We start from the raw sequence: 12,735 nt of genomic DNA, 5'->3' as shown, positions 1-12,735 counted from the left end.
TCTTTTCAATTAAGTACTTTCTGAGTTATTTTATATCTTAATTTGACACGTTTTGATATAAAATCTAAAATATCTCTTTCATATTTTGTTTCCGATTTACCGTAATACTTTTATGTACAAAATAATGAGACAAATTAATTGGGGTTAATAAAAACGCACTTTTGTACTTTTTTAAAACAATTATGCGTTTTCTTTACAACATTTCATTCGAATTAATTCCTCTCATTATTTTGTGCATAAAAGTGTTAAGGTCAGATAATTGAAAAATGAATATTTAATGAGATATTTCATAGTTAGTGTAAACCCACATAGCAAAATTTCATCCTACGGATGTCCGTGGGATGTAATGTAAAAAATTTTCAAATATCCCTGGGATGTCTGTACAAAGCCGTAGGATATCCGTAGGGCATCCGTGGGATATCCAAATGTCCGCTTTTCAGATATCCGTAGGACATCAAAAAATAAATCCCTGGGATATCCCTGGGATATCCTACATATGATTAAATTAGATCCCAACAATGTCCCCTGGATATCTTTTTTTATTCAGATAAAGTCCAAATAAAATTATTGAATATAGGATAGTGTAAATAATCCGATCTTATATTCGAAATCATTTTAAAACCTCATTCAATCAACAAAATGGTTGCGCAACATTATTTCATTGTTGAATGAAATCATAAGACGATTCTAAATATAAAATCGGACTATAAATACCACCCAGAAAAATATCTATTTTAAATATTTATTTAAAATGTCTTTAAAAAATATATTTTTTTAAAAGATTTAAACAGAAATTGTTTAGTTTTAAGTTAAGGAAGCAATAAAACAGTAATCTTAATAAGTAACGTTTCTCTCTTTCTCTCTCGAAAAGTTTTATATTAATTATTATTTATATTTTAAAAAATTACGACAATCTCGCTTTAATGACATCACTATCAAGATATTGTTTTATTACTATTTTTTATTACTCCTTTAAAACTAAACAATTTTTGAAACATTTTTTCAAAATACATATTTTTTTCAAATATTTTATATAGACATTTGACATGTAAGTATCTTTATGAGCATAAAGGAAAGATTATTAGAAAAATTTCTTCAAAATAAAAGCTTCTATTATATTACATTATTTTAAGAAATAGACATATTTCAAAAAAGGTAAAGTACGTATAAGTAATATAAATAATAGTACATTTGAAGCACATTTTATTATAAAATATGTAATTTTTTTTAAAATTTTTTATTTACTATATAATGTAAAAATAGTCACAATAAAAATAAAATTTGTATATATAAAAACAAAAACTAAAGATACGTCTTGTACATTTCAAAATTGCACAATTGCTAGTCACAGTGTTAGATATAAATTAATAAACTTAATATTACTAAATATTATAACTTAATATGAATAATATTACATACATAATATTTTATACATAAAATTGCTAATATTATGTATAAATTATACACATGAACAAAATATAATAAAAAAGTATTGAATATTTTATTGTGCAGCATTCAGTTTTTTTATTTTTTCAGTTGCATGACGAAGCCATGATTTAATTGGTTCCGAAATTTCGTGCTCGGTAGCTTGCGGGTATTTTAATTGAACTGCACCTACAAATACGTATAAACATTTATATAACATAAATATAAACATATATCTCTCAATATATTTTTAATTTTTTTAAACTAGATGTTTAATGAATTAGATGGAAAGTTAATCTAATTTTTATAATTTAATAACTAAATATAATGACGTTTCCGAAACACTATAATGAAGTTATTTTTCATTAAATACTTTTCGAGTTATGAGGCTTGAAAGTTACAGCATTTTGACACAAAATACAAAATATCTTGTAAAACATTCAATTTTCGGGAATCTTACCTTAATACTTTTATGCATAAAATAATGAGACAAATCAATTGATATAAAGAAAACACATTGTTGCTTTTAAGAAAAAATATGTAATTTGCAACATGCAGCTGCATATTTTTTTTTACTTGTACAAAAAATACTTGTACTTTGATACTTGAATACTTGTACTTTACTTGTACTTTAATCTTAACAAATGGACGGATTAAAATTATATTTGTATGTTATATGTGTGTCTACGCATGCACACAAAATTAAATTTGTTCTCTGTTCAAATTAAGCAAAAAAATGTCTTACTAGAAAATATTTATGTAAGAAATCTTTTGCTAAATTTGAAGAAACAGCAATTTTAATGTACGTATATTTTTTTGTGCTAGAAATATCTTCAGGAAATCCTACGAATAACTATTTATTATCGATCTGTATCGTTCGGATCATTTTGATCAAAATGGGATGTCCTGCGGAGATCGTACATAAGATATCCACAGGACATGCTACACGGGATACCCTCAGGTAATCCTACGGATAACGTTTTGCTCTGGATCAAACTGGGACCATTTTGATCAAATTGGGATGTCCTGGGGAGATCTTTGCTATGTGGGAAAGTATGTCAAATTAAAGTATAAAATATTTAGAAAACTATTCAATTTTTGCCATTCTACCCTTACAATTTTTGACGACAAATATTGGGAGAAATTGATTTATATAAAAAAATTAGTGTGGTCCCATTAAAAAAATAAAGATGACCTTCAAATCTCCAGAGTCTCCATCTAAAGTAAAACTGATAAGCTCAGTAAAATAGATCAATTTAAATCCTACAACTTTTATCTGAAACATTTTTTTATAAAACTTATATTTTTCGTGATATTCTGGGATTCCCACCTTTTTTTATACTCTCTGTATAAGTGTCCTCATAAACATTGTTATATATAAATTAATTGTATATCATTTACGAAGTCCTCGAAAACAATAATTTGTTATATATTGGGTGACAATCCAGATAATGAAAAACAAACTATAATGTATACGTCAGAAATTGATGTTACTTGCATGTATGCAGTTCTCAAAAACACTGTTATATATAAATTATTTGTATATTATTTACGAAGTCCTCAAAAACAATAATTCGTTATACATTGGGTAAAAATCGAGATAACAAAAAACAAATTGTAATGTATACATCAGAAATCGATGCTACTTGTATGTATACAGAGAAATCATTAGGTTTTTCAATGTCCTCAAAAACGTCAATTGACAAATATATATATATATATATATATATATATATATATATATATATATTTATCCCGAATAATAAAATATCCGTTAATTTCTAAGTTCTTAATTCGGAACTCAAAGTAACATACAGGGTGTTGCATATACATATTAGGCAGTACAACGGGTTGCGCGGCAGACTTTGCAGGGATAGGCGCGGCTCACTGAGTAATGACAGCATATACTATCATAACTTATTGATCGAGTAGATCGCTCGCATTTTTACTAATTTTGAATTTACAGCGTTTCAATTATGACGGACTTGAATAATTGTTGCGATTATTACTAAAGAAGCTAAAACACATTAAAGATAAAAAATTAAATTTTAGAAAGTTAACACGTTAAAAGAAACAAATATGATACAACAAAATTTCTTTCGTTACCGCTTTACTTTTCGCGCGTGTTAGCGTTGTAAATTTCGATAGAATTTTTAAATTCAGAAGAAATGAAAAAGAAAAGACATGTTGACTGCAACTCCGTACTGTATTGCACTCTGGAATCAGTTTTTGAAAAAGTTGAGTCAATCTGAAACGCAGCATAGTAATCGTAATTTATTCGCAACAGCCGATGAATGATACGAACGACATTTTCGAAATAGAATAATATAAAAAATCGCTAGCAAAACTAATTCAGATCCTGATCTCGAAAGTTTGGAATGTTTTAAGAGTATTAATCACAAACGTTAATTGATGTAGACAGAAGATGACATTGTTTATTTCAAAAGTGCGGAATAAAAATATTAAGGAAGTATTTCAGTCAAAAACTTTTTATATTTGTATAAAAATTATTTATTGAAAATTATTTTTTATAAAAGATGTTCGAAATATCCGCCAGACTCTTCTAAACACAATGCGACTTTTCGCGTAAAACTTTGTCGCACTGTATTTAAAATGGCAGGTGTAATGTTGCGATTTGCTGCTTTAATTTTTTCTATTAATTTTTTTCGATTGCGTGGTAGTGTCTGATACACCTGATCTCATATGTAGCCCCATGCAAAAAATCCATGGGTGTGAGATCAGGTGATCGCGGTGGCCACTCGTGAAAATCGCTGTGGATGCCTATCCATCTGTGTGCAAATCGCTGATTTAAAATACCATGAACGAGAATGGAAGTGTGAGCTGGATGACTGTCTTGCTGAGAGATAATTTGGTCTGGCGAGATATTTAGTTGGACATCATTTAATAAATTTGGCAGTGTTTCTACCAGAAATTGTAAATATACTTCTGCTGTAACATTCACATTTTGGGGAAAAAAATGTGGCCCAATAATTTGATTGTCCACAATCTCCATCCAAACATTGATACTAAACTCAAAATTAGTAAAAATGCGCGCGATCAACTCGATCAATAAGTTATGATGGTATTTATATGCTGTCATTACCTACTGAGCCGCGCCTATCCCTGCAAAGTCTGCCGCGCAACCCGTCGTACTGCCCAATATGTATATGCAACACTCTATACGTCCGTACTGTTTCAGAGATTTGTTACGACCCGCCGTCGTGGTTTCACGACGGCGTTTTTATACTCGTTAAAATTTGGATTAGAGGAAATGTCTTAGCAACAGCCCTGATTCCGCAAAACTGCAACTAGTTGCAGTTTTTGAAGGTCTTTTTGACCAGACGTCTCTCAACTAGACACTGACGGGTCTCTGATATCTCACGTAAGCCGGAAATTCACTGTACCATCAGCGTTTTCGCGTTAGGTTTCAGATCATTTAAGAAATTTATTTAAAATATATAAAAAAACTTTTGGGTTGTAATTGGGCCACAACAGGATCTATAATATTTTAGCTGCTCGGCCCACTCGCCTTAGAAACGCTTGCTTTTTAACGTTTATCGTACGTTGTCGGCTTATGTTTGGAAGTGTCGGTGGAAGCGAGACAAAAGATGTATTTGCTAGCTTCTACACTGCGGTCGGCCTCGCGCACACGGACGCGTGACGTCTGCATGACTTGTGTGTGCCCCCTCCACTATGGTACCAGCGTGCCCGAGTTAGCATCTCTGTCCCGAACTCAGTGCTGCAAGATCGAACATCCTGCAACAAAGCAACACAGTGACGCAAAATCGAGCATTCTGCTATTCTGCATCATGCGCAACATGAGGGAAAATCCCAACCATGGCGGCACCACACAAGTGAGCATCGCTGACGTCACGCGTCCGTGTGCGCTCGCCGTTCCAACTACGTACGATAAATGCTAATCGAGTAGAGCGAGTCGTTAGAATATTAGATTTTTTTTTTTTTTTTTTTTTGGTAAGGCAGGGAAAATTCTTTATGGATACCCACGGGTCTCGGGGGTTATGTGAGAGTCTCCCAAGAAAGTTCCCGGGCATACCCACTAAAACCCCTGCCGGTAGCCTTCCTAGACCATCGAGAGGGGGGGTGAGGCATCACCAGTGGTATTCTTCTTACCCCCCCCCCCCCTCAGGTCTGGCCGATCTACGGCCTCTTCTCGGAAGAGGGACCTTGTAACAACAGGTCCCCCATCATTCCCTTCTCTACTGGGGAAAGCCGGGCTACCACGGCCTTCCCCCGCCCTCCCGTGTTATGTGGAGGGCTGAGGCCAGTCAGGAGCCCCCGCTCTCGACTGACCCCCCGCCGGAAAGGGGATAGAATCCCCCTCCTGGCCTGTCCTTTTTGGGAGGGCCCTATTTGAGACCTCCCCGGGATCCTCCCAGGCTTGGTATGAGTGGTGGACATAGTGAGCACCACCGCCTAAGGGGATCCCGTTAATTTACTTAGGCCTTTAAGTGGGCCAACGTGTGGCGGCGGGGAACAACTCCCCTCCTGCGCCGAATTGCAGGAGGGGGAGGAGCGCCGCCGCTTCCGCCGCCGTTTTCTCTTCGTCTGCTCCTTGGGGGGTGGGGGGGCTGTGTTGGAGGAGGAGCGTTATCCTCCTCCACAGCCCTCCCTCTCCTCACTCTTTCCGCCTCTTCCTTCTGCAACATGATTTTGTCGCAGAAATCGGAGGCAGCCTTCCATTGTTCCTCTCCCTCCAGCATTGCTCTCACCAATGCCGGTAGGGAAAGGTCCTTGCCGACCACTGCGGTCAGGACCCGACGCTCGACTTCCCATGAGAATATTAGATCCCGTGTTCGAGACCTGCTTCTTGCAACTTTTTTCCGCATTTGTTCTAAATATTACAATCAAAAAAATTATTAGATAACTTTTTTTTTTCTTTTTGTTAAAAAATATTTTATATTTATTAAACCCGTGTGGGGTTGCCGGTCCCCCATCGGGCGCCTCTCCAGGTGGCGGATTGGAGAATGCTCGGCGGTTCGCCGAAGGATACCAGGGAAATTAAATACCTGAGGTGGACCAAAACCGGCAATAGAACAATGAATAAAACGTGTACTGAAGTAAATACCCCAGGTGGTATGCCAGGCACTGACCTGGGCAATCTATCCTCTAAGGAGGCAGGCCCCAAGGATTCTGGAGGGGGAGGGCCAACCATTACCATTGTTAACTAAAGAATATAAATATGTAGGTGAGAACAAAGGGAAAAATGAGGGTGGAAAGGAGGCTTTTGGGAGAAGCTTCATGACGCCAAAATCTCCTCAGGCAGTACTTAAAACTGTTATATCCAGGATGGGAATTAAGTCTCATGCCTCTTCAGCTAGAATTAGGTCATCTTCGTTTAGTGGGACCTCCACTACTTCTTATAGGGACATCAACTCGTCGTATGCATCGAATATTACCAACGAAATAGAAAAAGAAAATAAAATTGAATCCACTGGAGATGACGGTAACGAGTGGAAAAAAACACAGAAAAAAAAGAGACCACGTAACAGCCTTTTTTTTTTTGCGCGAGATAGGGGAAATGCGTTTACGCATCCCGCCGGGCCGTCCTGACGGGAGTGTGGGACTCTGGTCATCCTGACACCAATTAAGGAGATTGCAAGACGACCAACTACCCATTAAAACCGCCACCCCGTTCACAAGGCTTAACCTCCTCTGCCCTGTTGCGATAGCATCATCGGGAACGCTCGAGAACATAACTTCCGATAATCCATCGGACCACGCCCGGATAGAAGGGCGCCACGTACCTATTCTGGTCCATCTGTTGTTGTGGACCAGCCTGCATTGCGCGTCTTGTCCCCTCGTTACGGCGTTGAGGGGGGAGAGTGTTTATGACGCATCCACTGCTGTTAGGACGATGAGGATGACGCCGAAGGGGCGTAATCCCCATCGTCGCTATCAAAGTCGGATCCGAGAAGCCGTCGTGCCGCAGCCTCCTCGCACTGTCTCCTCTTTTCCTCCTCCTCTTTGGCTTGCATCACTGCCTCCGCAAAGGAGTGCAGCGCAGCCCATGCCTCTTCGGATTCGGTAATCTTTAGAATTACCGTTCCGAGTGAGAGATCGATTCCGATCGATCTCTCGAGGACTTCCCGCTGTTCGGTCGAGGCCCTGCACCTCTCCAAAATATGCTGGGCGGTATCTGGACCCTCCCCACAGTGGAAACACGCGTCTATGTTTAGTTTTCCCATCCTATTGAGGTACTCGCTGAAGCACCCGTGTCCGGAGATCAGCTGGGTCATCCGGAAGGTCAGGAGACCGTGGGAACGGTCCAACCAATCCCCGAACACGGGCGTGATAGCTTCCCGAGTCCTCCATCCTGACTCGGACTCTGGTCCGGAGACGTTTCGAAACCATTCTTCGCGGAGCCACGCCTCTCCGTCGCGTCGGACGTCTCGTTCGGCCTCTGGGATTAAACCTCCCCTCCTCGCGAGATCTCTCAATTGCCGGAAGAGGCGGCTTTGTTTCACCGCCAGCAGGTGTATGGGCGGAATTCTAGCTAGTAGCGTGGCGGCCGCGTACGATACGGTCCGATATGAGGCGATCACCCTCTGCGCCACTATACGCTGCGTTCTCCGCAATAGCATCTGCGCGTGGAGACACCATGAGCGTTTTCCCCCAAACCGGTGCTCCGTACAGCATTACGGAATTTAACACGTGTGCGTAGAGCCTCCGTTTGCCCTCGCCGGGACCACGAAGGTTTGGCATCAGTCAAGACAGCGATCTGGCCACTCGACCCGCCTTCTCCTCCACGTACCGGAAGTGTGGCTGGAAGGACTACTTGCTGTCCAGCTTGACTTCCAGATACGTCATCGACGTTGTGGTCCTGATGGTGCTGTCTCCCACCCGGATGTCCGGTAGGGCGGCTGGAGCTTGTCCCGGCCGATGGAAGAAAACCGCTTCCGTTTTGGGAACCGCGTGACAGCCTAGATATGTCGTCAAAAATGTTGAAACAAGCGAAACTTAACAGTTATTGTCTGAGTGCTCCGGTCTCAACTTCTAACAGATTCTCTGCTCTTGACAACTCAACGCAGATGAAAGAAGAAAATACAAAAGAAAAAAATATAAATAATACAACTAATTCTAGAATTAGAAATATTAAGCCACCACCAATATTTGTGGATAAGGTTACTAACTTACAACCATTAAGAACACTTCTCAATGAAATAGTTAAAGATGAGTATGAGATAAAAATATTAAGGGCAGATAAAGTCAAAATTCAGCCAAAAACAACTGAGGCCTATACATTGATTATTAAGGAACTACATAAAAAAGGAACGGAATTCCATACATACAAATTAAAACAAGAAAGAAGTTACCGTGTTGTGTTAAAAAATATCCATCCTTCCACAGACCTAGAAGAAATTAAATCAGCAATCGAAACCATTGGACATGAGGTAACCAATGTCTGAAACTTAAAGGATAGAACAACAAAAAAAACTTTTATCTATGTATTTTATCGATTTTAAACTGAGTAAGGATAACAAAAATATTTACAACGTAAAACACCTTCTGAACTGTTGTATAACATTTTAAGCGCCGAGATCTAAAAGACAAATTCCTCAGTGCGTAAATTGTCAGAGGTACAAGCACACAAAAGCTTTTTGTTATCGAAGATCTAGATGTGTAAAGTGTGCTGGAGATCATACTACAATAAACTGCCCAAGAAAGGGCCGTTCAGAGCACGTCAGGTGTGTCTTGTGTGATGGGAATCACCCGGTGAATTATAAAGGCTGTACTATTTTTAAGGAATTACAGAAAAATAAGTTTCCATCTCTTAGACCTAGAGAATTCCCGACTACTCAAAATACACCCCATCTGGCATCTTATGCTGATATAACAAAAAATCTCAACTCTAATGATCCTAATTTTAAACCTAATCTTAATCCTAATAATAACTCTAACAAACCTCTCAATCCTGAGAGTGAGAAGAACCCTACACACCTTAATGAACTAAATGACTTAAAGGAAGTTAAGAACTTACTACAATCAATGATAAATCAAATGATAGATATCACCAACATGATAGCGGACCTCATGTCAAAGATCAAAATTCACTAATATTAAGCTTGCCCTCTGGAATGCTAATAGGCTGTCACACCATATTGAGAAACTAAAGGTCTTCCTTAATACTCAAGACATTGACATCATGCTTATGTCGGAAACTCATTCTACAGAAAGGAGCCATGTTAAGATCCCTAACTATAGTATTTACCACACTACTCATCCTGATGGAACAGCGCACGGAGGTACAGCGGTAATTCTTAAGACTAAAATTAAGCACCATGTTATGAATCACTATCGTGACGAACAGATCCAAGCAACTAATGGAGGACTTATAGTGGAGGAATGGCTAAGTCCTATCACTGTGTCGGCGGTATACTGCCCCCCAAAACATAGCATAAAAAATGAGCATTTTACAAAATTGTTCAAAACTTTTGGAATACGGTTCATTGCCGGTGGTGATTTTAATGCTAAGCATGTTCAATGGAGTTTTTGACTAATTCTTCCTAGAGGACGTGAATTGCTTAGGACCACCGAGACTCTTGGGCTAAATACTGTATCCTTAGGACATCCGTCATATTGGCCCACGGACAGAAGTAAAATACCTGATCTTATTGATTTTTTCATAACAAAGGCTTCTCTGATAATTATATCGAATGCAAAACATGTCTTGAACTTTCCTCTGATCACACCTCAGTTATAATGTATTTAACCAGTAAAGTATTGCTGAAATCTCAGAAATGTACCTTACATAAAAATAAGACTGATTGGATAATGTTTCGTAAGCTCTTTAACGCCTCCTTGGACACAAAAGTAAGACTAAAAACCGAAAAAGATATAATCTATGCGGTCGAACATTTCAATGCATCGGTACAGTATGCTGCCTGGAAAGCAACTCCGACTAATGAACATAAAGATAGCAAACTAATATTTTCTAAAAATATCCTGAATGAAATCAGGCAAAAGAGAAAATTACGTAAACTTTGGTAACAAAATAGATGTCCTCTCTTAAAAGCCCAACTTAACAGGGCTATTAAGGAGCTTAAGTGCACTCACACTAAGGAAAAAAACAATAGTGTACAATGGTACTTGCAGCACCTTGACTCTATCGCTACTAGCGATTATTCGTTGTGGAAGGCCTGTAGAAAGCTAAAACACCCAATATTAGCATTTCCGCCACTCCGAAATGGAAACGGTGACTGGGGTCGATCTGATATCGAGAAGGCCATCACCTTCGCTAACCATCTATAAAATGTTTTTACACCTCACCCTTATATGGGAACTCCAGAACATGAGAAAAAGATATTGGACACTATAAATGCTCCTTACTCTGAGGAAGTACAATTCAATAAAATTAATAAATCGGAAGTATTGAGTATAGTTAAAAAATTAAAAAACAAGAAAGCTCCTGGGTATGAACTTATAACTGGCCTGACTCTCAAAGAATTTTCTGATAAAGGAATTGTTTATCTAACACAACTTTTTAATGCCGTGCTGAGCTTAAACTTTATTCCTCCTCAATGGAAAACTGCTCTAATCAAAATGATTCCTAAACCTGGTAAAGATCTTGACGACCTTAAGTCTTATAGACCTATAAGCCTGCTCCCGATTACGGCGAAAGTCTTTGAATCATTACTTACAGAATGATACCTATTATAAATGAGAAGCAAATGATACCAGCTCACCAATTTGGTTTCCGTTTTAAGCATGGAACTATAGATCAAGTACATAGACTGTATAATAGGATACATCAATCTTTTTAAAATAAGCAGTATTGTTCTGCGGCCTTCTTGGACATTTCCCAGGCTTTTGATAGAGTCTGGCACGAGGGACTATTATATAAAGTCAAAATGAACCTTCCTACTTGTTTCTTTAACATCTTAAAATCTTATCTTGAAGACCGATATTTTTTAATCAGTCATGGGGAAGCATCAACTGGAATCTATCCTATATGCGCGGAGTGCCCCAGGGTAGCGTACTGGGACCACTTCTATATCTATTGTATACATATGACCTGCCTACTGATCAGGCTGTCATCACTGGAACATTTGCTGATGACACAGCAGTTCTAGCATCATATGCAGACTCCAAAATGGCCTCTCAGATATTACAAAATAGTCGTAACAAAGTAACCTTATAGATGACTGACTGGAGAATTAAAGCTAACGAAGCCAAATCGGTGCATGTCACCTTCACAACGAGACACAAAACCTGTCTACCCATCAAACTAAATAACGTCAAAGTACCTCAATCAGACCATGTTAGATATCTCGGCTTATACTTGGACAGACGACTAGTCTGGAAGAAACATATATTTACTAAAAGGAAGCAACTTGGTATCAAACTGCAAAAAATGTATTGGATGTTAAACCGAAACTCTAAACTAAGTCTTGACAATAAGCTATTACTGTATAAAGCTATCTTAAAATCGATCTGGACATACGGTATACAGCTCTGGGGTACTGCATCCCATTTTAATATTGAAATCATACAGAGATTTCAATCAAAAATACTGCGTATCATAACTGATGCCCCATGGTTCATCTCTAACAAAATAATACACCAGGACTTATAGGAAGTATACCCTTCGTTAAAGAGGAAATATCCGCATGTATTAAAGTCTATAGAAACAGACTGAGTAACCATCCTAATATATTGGCAAATCGTCTTATGATTAGAGGACATCCAAACCGAAGACTCAAAAGAAAAACCCCTAACGACTTAATAACTCGTAACTAATACTATTGTCTAATAGTTGTTGGAAGTGTGTCATTGGACGCACTTCACTCAGGTTTTTATATATTTGTTAATCGTATTACTGAATGTCAAGTGTGTATATATGCTGTATACATATGTATGTATGAGAAGACAGATTGTAATAATAATAGAGTTAAAAAAAAAAAAATTTTTTTAAGTACTCGCATATGTTAAATTAATTAATAGATTTGCTATTCTTAATAAAAAAATAAAAAATAATTTTACAATTTAGCAACAAAATGCAAGTTTAACATATGCCAATATTGAATAATAAATATAAAATAATATTTTTTGGTCGAAAACATTATTTGGTAAACATTCACATAAGGTCAGCACCTTCAAAAGTCAATAACCTTGACATATGTTGTCAAGAACATGTCCCCAAGTAACAATCAAAAAGTTTTGGCCGTCGCTCGCTGTTTATTAAAAAGTTATTAACAAAAAAAGTTTATTGAATACATCATCATTTCTCAAGTTCCACATGGGTTTAGAACTTTCCACGCAAAGCGAGATTCAATCCAGATCCTTGTGTAT

At 37.7% G+C, this 12,735-nt stretch overlaps 1 protein-coding gene across 1 annotated transcript in view; it reads left to right on the top strand.

The window, feature by feature from the left end:
* The window catches only part of LOC137001163 (uncharacterized), a 299,895-nt gene that overhangs the window by 182,937 nt on the left and 104,223 nt on the right, over positions 1–12,735 (top strand). The gene's annotated exons all lie outside the window — the stretch shown is intronic.

This window comes from Linepithema humile, chromosome 7 (assembly GCF_040581485.1).
Source record: "Linepithema humile isolate Giens D197 chromosome 7, Lhum_UNIL_v1.0, whole genome shotgun sequence".
Taxonomy (NCBI): domain Eukaryota; kingdom Metazoa; phylum Arthropoda; class Insecta; order Hymenoptera; family Formicidae; genus Linepithema; species Linepithema humile.
Note: the sequence above shows the minus strand (reverse complement) of the source record. Positions and strands in the feature narration are given on the sequence as shown.